The sequence below is a fragment of the Mixophyes fleayi genome, chromosome 2 (genome assembly GCF_038048845.1).
Source record: "Mixophyes fleayi isolate aMixFle1 chromosome 2, aMixFle1.hap1, whole genome shotgun sequence".
Taxonomy (NCBI): Eukaryota; Metazoa; Chordata; class Amphibia; order Anura; family Limnodynastidae; genus Mixophyes; species Mixophyes fleayi.
In genome coordinates, this window is record NC_134403.1 from 351,294,688 (window position 1) to 351,310,022 (window position 15,335).

Sequence of the window (15,335 nt, forward strand, 5' to 3'; positions counted from 1 at the left end):
ACCCCTGTTTCTGTGTGAGCAATGGCACTGGAGAGTGACAAGAACACTGCTACCCCAGTTTGTGAGCAATGGAGCTGGATCTCCTGGGGAGGGAGATACTAATCCTAAACCTGCGAGATCCGACAACGCAAAAATGACGTTTTGCCTCAATTCAGATCTGAGGATGCACAAAAGTAAAGAGTCGGCTCACGAGCCTACTCGGATCCCCTAAGTTTGGGTGGGTTCGGTTTTCATAAAACCGAGCTCGAGCATCTCTAATCACTAGTAATCTGCACTTTACACCTGACCTGTAGCTGGTGCAAGTGTTACGACAGAAAAACATGTATCTTTGAGATGCCCAAAGCTGTAATCAGACGCTGCTGCCTGCGCTGGAGCTTGGCACGGCCTTACTGTAGATTGACTAAGTCCCCTCCCCGTTCCACCCCTGAAATCTTAGGCTGTAGTAAGGATCCTTTTCGCTTGAACATGAATTGGACATTGCTGCAGACTCTGGCGTATGATCCAGTTCTGGGCATGAATAATGCGGTTTTACACAAAATAAAGCACATATCGACATTTACGTTTGTTATTGAATCAGACCCATTAGCTCCATTCTGGCCCTCTTGCCCACTAATGGGAGATTTTAAGCCCTGGTTCTAAAGTTACATTAAAACATTCATTCATGCATTCACACTCAAACAAGTATATCAGCTGGAGGGAAATTGAAAGTTGGGACGGGTGTGATACGTATGTTCGAGAGTTACATGATCAACATTTACATGGTCAACACCATAATATAGACAGGGTTGGAAAGTCAACAATAATGACATCTACAGTACTGTTGAGACGATGATTGAAATGTAGACAGTATTATTAGGTCGATAATTGGAATGTAGACAGTATTATTAGGTTGACGACAATATCCCTAACCCGAGCATCCTAACCCTAGCCCTGTTCATTGTCATTGTCAGACACCGTCCCCGCATCGCTCTCACAGAGAAGGGACGGCCTGAAAAGCCTGTTGCAAGGCAACAGGGCTTCTCCGGCCATCCTCGCATCTCCTGGCGCATGCGGTGTAACTCGCCCCGTTGCTAGACTACTCTCTTGCTTCCTGTCAGCGGTCAGTGACTCTACTGATTGCCGTCCTATCACCTCTCTGACACCACTATTTAAACCTGACTCTGGTACCAATAGGGTGTCAGAGTATCAGGTCTTTCCTGCCTCCAGCACTCCTTGTTGTTCCTGCTATTCATATTCCTGTATAGACCTGGCTTGTTGCCTGACCAGTCTACTGGATACTGACTCGGCTCTATTATATATCTGGTTTGACCTCGGCTACTCTGACCTTCCTTTTAGATCACCCCTTGGCAACGCTTCACCTGATTGGTTTGACCCGGATCATTTAACTACTCTTACCAGTACTACTCTGGTAACTGTCCTGGAGAATCACGACCTGCGCACCCCTTTGCAGCCAAGCCCAAACCTCCTTGCAGGAGTCCCTGGTGAAAACAAGGGGTGTTCTAGACTCCGTGCCTCCTTTTTCAGTAGCACCAATACCATTTAATAGCTCCATCCAATATACAATCCTGACAGGCATAATTCCCTTTCTGGTGGATACGCAGAGTGAATTCACGGAATATACAACAGGCAAATGGATTTACGTCCGAAGTTGAATCTGGGCCAAGTTCTCAATGTAGGAGCATGACAGAGAAATAGTGTAACTATATAGTAACTATATAGTGAATTGGAAAAGTGAAGTGAGAAATGATAAAAAAAGATAATTAAAATTAGATCATATAATAAGATAAAGTCAGATATGTTGCTGGGGAGAAGTACGTGAGAGAATGAAGAGAGATGGAGACGCCATAGACGTACATTGAGGAGTTTCACTAAACACAACTTTGCGTCTCCACCTTAGTGTCTGATACTCATTCCAGTCAGTCGCTGTGTTTCATAGTTATGGGCTTGTGAACCGCAGACAACAAGGGAGACTGTAGAGGGCATAAAAATGTCTAAATGAGAAACCTACTTCATCAGAGCTGTTTAATTGGAGAATACAGATTATTTGCTCTGAATGTCCCCTTCTGTCACATAGTGCTGACATTCAAGATCTAGAGATAGAGCTGCAACAACTGCACGAGGAGCAGCAGGGAAAAGCTGACGACGTGGAGCTGACAGTAGCTGATAAATTCCCCCATCTGCAAGAACAGTTTAGAACATTACACACTATAGACACTAGGTGGCACCCCTTACTTTTGATGTCATTACATTATTATCATGTACTATAAGCCAACACAATCGGTTGAACGTAACACAGAATGGACATGTGCAAGTTTATTCAAACAGTGGACAAGTATGTGTACCTACAGAAAAATGACGTACTGCACCTCTGCATTTTTTGGGTTTGTCAATGACCCCTGTTGGATAAGTGACATTAAAGTACTTTTCTTGCAAGAGTGTATTGATAACTATTAAATTGATTATATCTCACTTTTACGTGGAGAACTTTAACCTGCAATATGTGGAAACTCTATACTTTGATACAGGTTTTATTGTTTTCAAGAAATTAATTTCTCTTTTTTTAAATTTTTTCTTTTCCCTAGGTCAAACTTTTGGCATGTTTGACGCTAACTTTTTAAGTGTTGCTCAAAATGGTAATGGATCGGTGAGGCCACAGGAGGTTACTGTAGAGAGTTCCTCGTGGTACTACAAGCCCCTACACCCTGTCAATGTCCATCCTGAGACCCTCACCTTAAATGAATGGCATCAGAGGTATGATACTGTGGACATCATACCACATCATCCAGTGAATTCATTGGCCCAAGTACCACACTGTACACATAGCGGCAATATTCAGCCAGTGGGTGTGACTGGACATGTTCATTACCCTGGACTGACACAAATACAGTATTTACCAACTACTGAGCTTCACAACAACTGAGGACAAATGTTTTATCAGCCTAGTGTTTACATACAGCAACAGCAGCAGTTGTCCATTATGCACCAAATGCCACCAGGCCAGATGTATCCCAACAATTTCATCTGGACACATCATGACAGGCAAACCCGAGAAAGAATTATGCCACCCAATGCCAGGAAATCATTGGCATCAGTTGTCAACACTCAAGATCTTAAGGATCTCAGACCAAAATGACCATCTGGAGTTCTAAGGTGGCCCCTGTAGAATATAGAGCTGCTTTGCAAACACATATGGATTCAGGCTATAAAATGTCCCAAGAATTGACCAAAAACTCAAAGAAGAACATCAAGAAGAGCAGGGACTCATCTAAGTGTAGAACCCTCCTTCCAACATTATACAACAAAATGTTGCTCCAGATGACATAAAGCGTTTCTTCAGGTGGGATAATAGGGACCCATCTCACAAAAGTTATTCTGATGGATCAAAGGATTATACAACCCTATGTAGTGAACATCTAGGACCATTGCTGGATTCAAACACTCTTTTATCTCCTGGGGATATTTGCACAGATCAGGATACAGTGGTTCCTACAATCAGCCCTGGGATGTCTTCCAACAACACAAATAAGAATACAGCTCATGAGAAGAAGATATCTGTGAAATGTATACTGGGTTCTTTTGCCGAAGACCTTCTTTCTTCTGACTATGAAGATCCTGAAGTCTCCTTACTTATCTCCAGCATAGATTATTTCTATAAAGATACAGCTTATGGAGACATACAGAGTAAAAAAAAATATCCATTCCCTTTATCCAGCCCTGTCTACAACACAGGCTCCAGCTATGATGTTCTGCTGGGATGTAATGGGGAAGTGCAGACTGATCTACACACCGCTGGTGATTTTTCCCCACTGAACTTTGGAGGCTCTATAGGACTATATGATTCAGAGTGGAGGAATTCCTCCCTATTTAAAGTCAATTAAAACAAATGCCATCCTTTCTGTCCTTGCAAACAGGTCTGCGGTCCACCTAATAAAATGTACTATTTACTCGGGTTGGCTGAAATTGAATCTATCTCCCCTATTTCACACTGTGCATGGAGGGCACAGAAATAAAAACATAACTGAGGGCACAGAGTGTGAAAAATGGAAGACAGGAGGGGAGACAAAACACCATGGAGGGCACAGTGTGAAATAGCGGAGACAGAATGGGAGCAAAAGCAACATGTTTAACGTTTAAACACTTTTTTTTTGTTGCAGGTAGCAATAAATATAAGCTTAATTTAATCAATAATTTACATTTTTATTACTGTGAGTGGTTGTGTAAGTAGAGGCCCCAGTACACTGCTTTGTCCGAGGGCCCATAATGCTGGTAAGATGGTTCTGCGGGAGATCCCTGATGGGAAGTCTTCTGTCCAGTGTTGGGGGGAGATGATAATTTGCCATGATTGCATCTTCACAACGCGAGTGCATTGCCAAAATGACGTGCTTTGTGCTATCGAGGCCCATGTCCCTCTCTTTTCACTAGGGAGTGGGCAGGTTGCCGGAGGTTGGCTTGCTCTAGCGGGAGTACGGAAGGACTCTCAGAAAGCCGAGAGTCTCCTGGACATTCCGGGTGAGTAGGCAAATATGCTCTAGTCTAGAGTGTGAGCTCCTGCCCAAGGCAGTGCCATCACTACTATATTGTTCTTTTTCTATGCTTAGTCTTATTAAGTATGCCTGGATTTTTAGGAATAAACAGAATAAAAATAATAGTCATGATAGTAATATAACAGGGCCCTCTTACCTCTCTGTCTGTCTGTATTACCCAGTATTGTTTTATTAATGTTTGTTCTCAATTGTAATTCGCTACGAAATTTGCTGGAGCTATATAAATAAATGTTGTTGATGATGATGATGATGATAATAGTAATAATGATAGAAGTAAGCGTTTTAGCAGTGAACAAAAAATATAAGTAGTAATGCCCTAACACCAGTAGATGGCGATAAAGATCTAAAAGATCTAAACCTTTTATGTTAGTGGCGCTACATTAATTTGTTTCCTTGACTCCAGAGCCAATCATCAACCTATATAGTATGATTCACACTACAGCCTAGTCATCATCATCAATACTTATTTACCGGTATATAGTCCCAGCCTATTTCGTAGCGCTTTACAATTGGGTACAAACACCGTAATAAAACAATACTGGGTAATAGAGACAGACAGAAAGGTAAGAGGTCCTGTTCGCAAGCTTACAATCTATAGTCTCTAGAATTGTGGTACATGTACCTCAGAATCAGTCTTTTAACTCAATTATGTAACTAGAACTCAAAATAATATTATGTTTAGTACGAAAGAATAAATTATATACAACTAACCATAGGGGTTTTTTTTTGTTTATTTTTATTCATTTAAGTGCAGAATGTTGGCTTAGTGGCTAGCACTTCTGCCCCACAGCACTGGGGTCATGAGTTCGATTCCCGACCATGGCCTTATCTGTGTGGAGTTTGTATGTTCTCCCCGTGTTTGCGTGGGTTTCCTCCAGGTGCTCCGGTTTCCTCCCACACTCCAAAAACATACTGGTAGGTTAATTGGCTGCTATCAAACTGACCCTAGTCTCTCTGTCTGTGTGTGTGTGTGTCAGGGAATTTGGACTGTAAGCTCCAATGGGGCAGGGACTGATGTGAATGAGTTCTCTGTACAGCGTTGTGGAATTAGTAGCGCTATATAAATACCTGATAATGATGATGATGATGATAAGTGAATAAAGAGTGTCTTGGACATTTAGCAGGTACTATGAATGCATTTACATACCTTTGGGGGTGCTTAGTATAAAAAACATACGCTTTAGGGGTTACCTGATAAACAACACAACTGTACATGTATAAAAAAAAAGGTTGAGAAAACCTGCACTATAATATCAGTTGTGGAAATATATATTTATATGTATTATATATATGCTTTATTACTAACTTCCCATCCTTTTTTTAAAAATGGAAAATAAATAATTTAAGACTTATTCTCAAAAAATGTTGCTGTGTTCTATGCTTTGACATGTATATTGTGTTTCAGGATAATTTCTTCTCCCTGTTGATCTACTCCTATGTGTTACATATATAATAAGGGCTGTATCTGTGAACAATTATATCTTCCGTGTTTAAACCGCCACCCTTCTGAAATCCTGGACTCGCCCCTGAATTCTCCCCATCACCACCTGCTGTCACTCAATACACTGACGCCAGAGGAGGTGCATATTGCAATAGACGACAGCTATTCCCTCCATAAATCTATATTTAAATATAACTTATACCAATTTTTATGGCAGTGCCCTTTGCAAAGTACAATTCTAAAGCATATGATCTGCACCTTACGCGGTAGAGGACTTAGTGGAAGTATTGTCAGTGGCAGTACAAGATTATTATACATCAATAGGAGGAAACAAGGAGGACAGACGTCCGTCCCATTACTGCATATTACTGGCCGAAGCTATTTTACTTTTTATGTCCTATTAAAATTCAAAGAACGGATCCAGATGATGCATTAATTCAGTCTAATAGCACTTGCTATTAATAATTCAAATGGGATTTCCAAATGAACAGAGGACCCTGTGATGTGGAAATCAGGCCTTTCATGTGAATAAGACTTTTGCACTTGAATGTGAGAGCGGCAGAGAAGCTGATGTAAGACATTGTCGTCCTCACAGCTCATTACAATGTTCTATCAAGATCGATAATGGAAACGAAATTCAAATGTTTATTGTTATGTGGGTCAGCTCTCCGCTACTTCCTCCAAACACACGTATTGTCCTCACACAACTTGGGGAGATGGTGGCCCGTACTTTCTCTCTCTGTACAAATCATTTTCTACCAATCATCCCCACCTCCAACTACAGGAAACCTCAATGTCTGAACCTCCTAATCGGAGGGTTGTAAAAGTAGGGACAACAGGGGTGATTTCTCCCAAAATGCTAAGGTTTCTAGCATGAGACTAAGAGGTAAATGTACTAATCCTTCTAAAAAAGAAAAGTTGAGTTGTTGCCCATAACAACCAATCAGATTCTAGCTCTAAATTATCTAGTACATTCTGTAGAATCATAGCTAGAATCTGATTGGTTGCTATGGGTAACACCTAATTTTTCCTTTTTAGAGAGCTTGATACATTTGACTATTCTTTTAGTTTGGGGGGTGGGATAATGTTTGTCAAAAAAATTAAAATAATAATTTTTTGGTGGAGTCATTTTTTAGGTATCCCTGTTGCTAACATGGGCAACCATTGTATGGGTTAAACCATGTTCGGTCTATCAATTCTCCAGGAGGCAGATGTCTGTGCCTCATGTCTCAGTGGTATCACTAGTTACTAGTAACTGTATAGGTTTCAATCATTAATAATGGTTCAGCTCAGAACAGTGGAGCCTCCCCTGTGTGTAGGTAATGTGTATATTTTACATAAAGATATAACATTTAGAATCAATATATAAACAGCCATAAATCCTGACAGCACTTGAGATATTGGATACTGGCTGCTCTTTACAGTACACTGAGATTTGTTACATTTTACAATACAGAATATACATATAAATGATGGTCTTCTATATATACTGGAGGTAAAATGTATATGGATATTCATGTAACATGACAGTTTTAGTGACAAGCAAAGTTGGAATCACCACCTGCCATATCCTGCCCTTGCCCCTGTATGACTTACGCTTTAATTCAATATGATTCAGAACTACCATTTTTGCTTTTCTCTGGTAAATGTAAATAACAACTAACAACAATAGAACAGTGACACCTAGGGGTAAATTTATTAAGCTACAGGTTTGTAAAGTGGAGATGTTGCCTATAGCAACCAAAGGACTTGACCGTTCTCTCACTACACCGGAAACTGACTAATAGGTGCGGAGTCTAACGTACCCCTGGTTTTCACCAGGGACCCCCGCAAGGAGGTTTGGACTTCGCTGCACAGGGTACGCAGGTCACGGTCCTATTAGTCAGTTGCCGGTGTAGTGAGAGAAGGGTCAGTCGGTCCGGGTCAAGCCAATCAGTATGCGCAGTACAAAGGGAGAATCCAGGAGAATCGTCAAACAAGCCAAGGTCGCAGGAACACAGTGGGGCACACAGACAGGAGGATGGTCAGCAAGCCGGCTCACGACAGGAAGGCAGAAACTGAAGAATGGTCGAGGAAGCCGGGTCACAACAAAAGGAGCAAACACTTGGGAGCTAGAGGCAGGAACCTGTTACTCTGGCACCCTAATGGCGCCAGAGCCAGGTTTAAATAGAGGCAGGTATGCAGGGATTGGAGGAGGCAGACTCAGGGACACCGAGTGCCGAGGAAAGCATCCCGTTGCGACCTGTGCGCATGCGCCCGACAGGACTGGGAGGCGTGGCTCTTCTGTTGCCCGGCAACCGTCGGGCAACAGAGGAGACGGCACCTGACAGAGGAGATGCCGTGCACAATTGCATGTGTATATTAGCACTTACTTGTGTGCACAACTTCAATACCCATAATTGCTGTCCCTATTGGACTACAAGCCTCTTAGTGTTCTATTTATGACACACCACAAAATTTCCACGTAAATAATCATTATACGTTATTGCTTTTCTCAGCCATAAGGGATGAAGTTTTGTGGCCATTTATAAAAACGTCATGCCGGGACAGCGCTCCCGATAAGTATGGCTATGCAGTGTGATAATGGCAACTCCAGTTCACTGCGCAAGGACAGACATTTCGGAAGAGTGGCAACTATGTTTTCGGACCATGATAAATAGGTCAGAACCGCAGTCCCAATTGAGAATAATTGAGACTGTGGTATTCAGCTGTAGTTTGCCTAATGCAGGAGATATATCCTGCCTTAGGCTACTGTTAAATAGCCCCGTAACTTAATTTTGCCTAAACCAGGTAGAAACAGATACCTCTGATTGGTTTTAGGTCTCTCAATGAGTTTGATATTGATATTGTGGAGCACACAAGTTCCTTTCTCTAGCTGACAAGTAATGGTTCTTTCAGTACATGATATAGGCAACTGATTCTATATATGATTGACCAAAACTTTTATTTTGTTCTCTCAGAAATCATTAATGTTATTTTTTCTACTTCTCGGGTGAGTTTGCCCAAGTGCTGTTTTACTTATTAAACTCCATATCCTGCTTGTCCTTTATGTCCCCAGTTTTGAAGTGGGTGAAGAGAGAACAAGCCGTAGCCAATCAGATCTTCGGAATGGTCTCAGCAGTAGAGCATGTAATCTTGTGGGAGACAGTGGCCCTGACCACTGGTGGGATTATATTACTGAGGACAGGGCTGCATGTGACGGGGGCAGTGTGATGATGTCATGAGGGGAATAGGGGCAAACAGGAAGCCTTAGACTGAGAATCATCAGATACAAAGGCAGCAGAGTCTGCATGTCCATCACGAGCTGTCATGTCACTGCCTACCTATGGCCCACACCACTCACATAACTAATAAGTCTATAAAATATTAATGTGATAGTGTTCTTTGTGCTTTACTCCGAGCCTATAGTAAATGACCCACACTGAGTCAGTGTAATGTTTCAGTCTTATACTTGCATGCTCAGGGAGAAACACACATGTTTCAAGGTTAATTTAACGTACTCCTGGACATATGAGACCAGCAGTTATTGTTGCTGGTGGTTACACTAACCTGTTAATGACACTGAATAACCCATCTGCATATTGAATACCCTGGTGACACCTAAAGGCAGACAGCTGTGTACAACATGTAATAATGCAGACAAGCTTGGGGATTGCATCAGATAGACAAGGCTTAAAGCGACTGAACATTTTAATGTGATTACTTATCAAGGTCACACATTACAAGCAAAACTGGATTGTGTTAAACGTGAATGATCATTGTACTTATAGCAACACACATATATTGCATTAGTTTTACACTTAGCTATGGTTTCATAAAAATATATGTATATGTAACATGGGCACCATTAGGTCCTGTAAATCTAGTTTTGGCTCAGGGCCCCAACACACCCACCTTGTTGCTGCTACTGTTACGTTTCTTTAAGCGTGGATGTTCCTGCAGAACTCTTCTTGTGGCTTCATTCTAGGGTGTCCCTAGAATTAAAGATCTCAAACTCTGAAGGTTCAGTGACCCTAATGATAAGATGGTCATTGGTGTTATATCTAGTGCCTTCTGGTGGAAAGAAAGCACTTAATAAAGCATGTTCTGCAACAGCACCCAGCCAGCCTTCATTAGGTGAGCTTAACAAGACACTAGTCACACTTTCACTACCCTAACACTTTGACCCACTCACTAAAACAGATCTTGTAGTTCAAACTATTTTTAAGTATTACACAAAAGTAATCCTTAGGTTGGGTACACAAAACGCTTCTTCAACAACTGTTGTACACACAGGGTGAGCTCTGTTCTGTACCCTCTTGCAGACGGTAACAACCTCACATCAAATAGGATGAGTTGTATGGATGTGACCACAATAGTCTGGAAGAATCATTGACCTCAAGAAAATACCCTAACACATTTTCTTGCAGTCAATTCTTCCAGCTTTCCATGAGCCTTTTCCACATAGAGCAGCTAATTGTACGTGACATGATGTCTCTGCTGCATTCAGCAAGCAGCTGAATCTAACTCAAGCTTAGCGCACTATGAACACTGTAGATGTGCAGAGAGAGGCTTCAATCTAGTATCAATCTAGCACAGCAAAAAATAATAATGATATCTATGTCATTTGGGGATGGGAGTGTGTGGGTGGGTGGGGGGGGGGGGCAGCGATATGAATTTAATACAGGGCAGAGACCCTTTATAAATTTAATGCATCCACCTGTGTGTATATACTGTATATATATATACTGATTTTTGCATAAGGTTGTAAACATTATTTCATTTATTTTTTAAAACCACATTCATATGGTTTAAACATTATTGCATTAATATGCTTTATTCATTGTTTTGTGATGCTTTTTTCCTGGTAAGGCCGTCCTGAGATGGATACTTCTGAAATAGGTTCCACCATGCAAAGAGAGAAATCCCGTTGAGGTATAGGGTGGTACTGAGCTCTTCACTCAGTCATAAATAAGGGTCTTGATCCTTTTTGGGGCTTTAAGCGGTGCATATTAAACTCATACTTGCCAGCTCTCCCTGAATGTCCGGGAGAATCCCGTATTTAGGGTGAGTCTCACAGACTCCCGGGAGAGTATGGCAATCTCCCGCATCTGCCCACTTCCTTGTGAAGTGGGCAGAATTAATGCCAAAATGACGCGATTTCGGATCCCCGCCCCCCGCACTCCCATCTCCCCCATGGAGGCTCCTGGACGCCAACACCAAAAAGTTGGCAAGTATGAATAAACTGTGGCTTATAATCATGTGTGTCTGAAAGTCTGATGCCCTGTGCATACATGTTTGCAAATACAAGCAAAAGATTTCCTGATACCATTCTGTCATTTGGTCATTTCAATAGTCGTTAATTATATTAGTTTGATCCTTACCATCATATAAGCCTGTAGACAACAGGTGGCCTGCAGGCCATCAACGGCCGCTGAGTCATCACCTGTGGCCCCCCAGCCGGCTGGTCCTGATCTCATCAGAATGGGTGCAGCAGACCTCATCTGCACAGTGCATGAAAGTCACATGACCTCATCTGCATGGTGCATGAAAGTCACATGACCTCATCTGCACGGTGCATGAAAGTCACGTGACCTCCTCTGCACAGTGCACTGTGCTCTTCCTCCCCTTTAAAGGCTGGAGGGCCATCCATGCAGCCCTCCACCTCTTACACATTGTCCCTCACTGATTCACGCTGTAATTCAGATGACTATTAATATACTTGATACATCTGCTAGCTATTACTTTAATTGCATGAAAATATATCCATTGTTCCTAGGTGTAATATATGGTCTGCGTGCCTCCTTCATTTTGAAAATATAGAGTTTCTTTAAGACATAATATATAATTATAACTGACAAAACATAGTTTCTTGGTATACCTTAAAAAACAAAGGCTTGCTGAATTTGCATGTCAGCATTATAACTGTGCAATGTGCACGCTCAGTTCCAGGTGGGAATATATCCTTCTTCTAAGGCAACAGATGTGTGAATGACTGTACCCCAGTGTCACAGGAAGCTGTGAGAATCAGTTCTTTAATTAGCAGGGACAGACAATGCCGGCTTCCTTGGAGAAACAGATGCCACTTCTGTGTGTTGTTAGTATCCTCAGGGGTCCTTATTTTTGAACCAGCTACAAGTCAAAGAGGCCCAGGTATTAAGAGGCCTGCTTACATTCTGCCTGCACTGAAAATTGGATGGGTCAAAATTAAGTTTAATATACACAATTGATTACATTGCAAAGCCATCTGCTTTTAGGAGAATGTCTGCAATTGTGTCTACTCCCCACTGAGACCACAGCCTCCTATCCTATTTACTTGTCGCCTTAATTTAACTTGGTCCTTATTGCATCACTTCGAGTGTGTTAGAAATATAAATAAACATCAGGGGTTATTTATAAAGGAACATTGTGTCCGAGGCAGGATTTATATAAAGAAAGTGTATATTTTGGAAAGTATGATTAACAGACTGATTGAAGAAAGAGTTGGACAGGAGAAGAACATCACAAGTGTCCGGAATAACACTAACTTTAAAGGTCTTATAATTTGTTTACCCGTTAGAGCTCATGTATTGTTTATCCATCTTCCAAATGCTTGATTCACCCCTCAGTGAGCCAGGAGCTAAATGAACTAACCAAAGGGATATTTGATCGCTATGATAAATAGACACTCTATGACACATGGGAATCTGATTGGTTGCCAATAGTAACCAATCAGATTCTAGTTATCATTTATCTAGTATATTCTACAAAATCACAGGTAGAATCTGATTGGTTGCTATAGGCAACATCTACACTTTTTCAAACATGCAGCTTGATAAATTTATCCCATGGGACTTCTTAGCATGTACATCATTTTTCCATACATCCATCATCTGTTTTCTAACAAAGCCCATGTGTTTAGTTTGTCCAAATAGTTAAGAAAAATAAAATAAGAGCTTAATAAAGGGTCTAATGGTGTTTTTACAATAAATGGCAAATGGCACTGGATTGACCTAAAAGCATATGGAAGCCCATCTTAACAGTTGTTTTTAATGTTCATTGGAAATTCCAAATTATATTTCTCTTAGTTTGGTTCCCATGGTTTTATTGTCCCATAAGCAGTGGTGGATTAGATGATCTGGAGCCCTGGACTGTACGTATGCCATGGTACCCCACTACATATGGATGTACCTTATGTGGCACACCACCAACTGAAGATGTGTGGCCTACCTCATAGTGTGTCTGTGACTTGTAGTCAAGACTTCATTGGCCCCGACCACGTGCCTCTCTTCCTCTCTCCTGGTCCTGGGTCACATTATAACTCCTACCTCCCCTTATCACCCCTTATTGTTATTAACAACACCACAGTATTTCCTTTTAATAAATATCAAACAGTGTCTCATTGGGAGGTGCTGAAATAAGGCACTGTTAGGAACTGGTGTGAAGGAATTAAGACTGGACCTCAAATTCAATTGGTTAATTAGGAGGCACCAGAAGGTCTTTTTATAGCTTTTTTCTCAAGGTCTTCACAGAGATTTTTTATTTAATCTGCATCAAATGTACCATTTTCTGGAAACTGCTAATGAGTATTCTGTCTAGCACATAAACTCTATTCATTAAAACTTCTGCAGCCCTTCTGCCCATATTTCTTGCACTTATATGAAGCTGGTTTCCCATGTGACGGATATTAACAATGATTCTTATTCAGTTCACACAAGATTGTCACACCTAGGATTATACAAATATACAGGACTTTTATTCACAAAGGAAATGTTTATTTGAGGCGCTCTGTAAGTTAATTGTTGGTCGTCTCCTCTACCCTTAAACCTATGTAGATCAGGATGTTTCTTACCCCTTTTTACAGTAACAGTAATTAATTTCTGCCCAATGGTAGGGATGCAGGGAAAGGAAATGACTTCTTGTTAGAGGCTTTCAACCATGTAACTTTGCCATCAGCAAACGTTATTTGTATCAGCACTGTGGCAGCTGCACACAGTCTCCAGACTCCATACTCATTACACACCAGGTCCAATATTCAATTCAATCTGGGTTCCCTCTAAGAAGCCTACATATAATACATACCAGGAAATAGGCTTTCCACTGTATGGCCTTGCTTTCAGCCACAAGCAGCTTGTGAGAATTCTCCTTCGCTCACACACTGTCAACCCGTGAAGGGGACTTAACTCTATTCACTCAATTTTTTGACACCGCCTTTTACTGCAATGTTACTTTCTATTCCCATCCTAACAGAAATAATTTCCAATCAACTACAAATTCCACTAAGACAAGAACAAATATTGGTATTGTTAAGAAACATGTTGATCACCGCCTCTCACCGGATCAGTTTCTGGCTTCTGCTCCCTGTCAGACTATCGTGGATCATGACCTGGGGTCAGCTGGGTTCCATATATGGTTGCAGGATGTTCGCTGATACTCGCTGGACTGATTGTCTGTGACAGTATCAACGTTCTCTCCTTCTGATGCAGCTGACGCTATTTAGACTCCAGCATCTTTTCAGCTATCAGGTAGTCGCTAGGAAATGTCAGCTGTCTACTTGCTCCTAATCACTTGCTGCACTTGTGCAGCTAATCACCTTGCCACTTTCATTTGTTCCTCTGGCTTTATAAACCCTTTCCTGTTGTTCACCAATGCTGGTGAGGGTTCCTGGTAGACCTAATGTGCTTTTGAATCTTGACTTGATCCTGTCTCTTAGTGTTTGACTTGGATTGTTTAAACGTAATTGCTATCTTCTCCTACTCCAAACCTTTATTTGTCAAATGGGTCTGCATTTATCTCTTCCTCTGGCTTGTTAAACAGAATTGATGTGTTCTCCTGCTCCTGACTTTGGCTTGTTTTAGGAATCTGTGTTAACCCTTGCCAGTCAGAGTTCTCTATTATTGACTCTTCTGTTACCATCTACTACCATCTAGGTTGCTCACTACTTCCCTCTATGTTCTGTCCACTCCACTGGCAATAGTGTGCTCAACAGCTACTAGTACTCGAGAATAAGTCTTGGGGGAAACTGTGTACAGTGGAATATATCTAGTTTCTTGGAAAGGGTGCTGCTATAGATGAATACCTTGTGAAGCGGTTCTGGTAGTTGAGGATCACATGCCATAGTGCCATTAACAGATAGCAAAAATATTTTTAAAAATATAGTCTCTACTGTCACCTTACAGGAGGACCAGAAAGAGTCGGGTAAAGTAAGCTCTAGCTGCAGAAGGCAAGCAAGAGCAGTCCCTGGTAAAAACCCCAATACACATTGCAGAAGGCTCGTGGTTGCATGTTTCCGTTTTCTTTCATTCCAGGCATCCCACTTCTTACACCAAAATTGTGGAGAAAGGCTAGACCTTCTATTCAAGTTGAGAATATCAGCAGACACTGTTATTGAA

At 41.5% G+C, this 15,335-nt stretch overlaps 2 long non-coding RNA genes across 2 annotated transcripts in view; both read right to left on the minus strand.

Moving 5' to 3' along the window:
- Window positions 1-15,335, minus strand: part of LOC142139481 (uncharacterized) — a 928,167-nt gene that overhangs the window by 257,805 nt on the left and 655,027 nt on the right. The window lies entirely within an intron of this gene.
- LOC142139477 (uncharacterized) lies at window positions 1,987-11,462 on the minus strand. The gene is made up of 3 exons (XR_012688212.1): window positions 11,349-11,462; window positions 9,880-9,959; window positions 1,987-2,177 (listed from the first exon to the last, which is right to left on the minus strand). It is a non-coding gene; the product is annotated as an uncharacterized LOC142139477 (long non-coding RNA).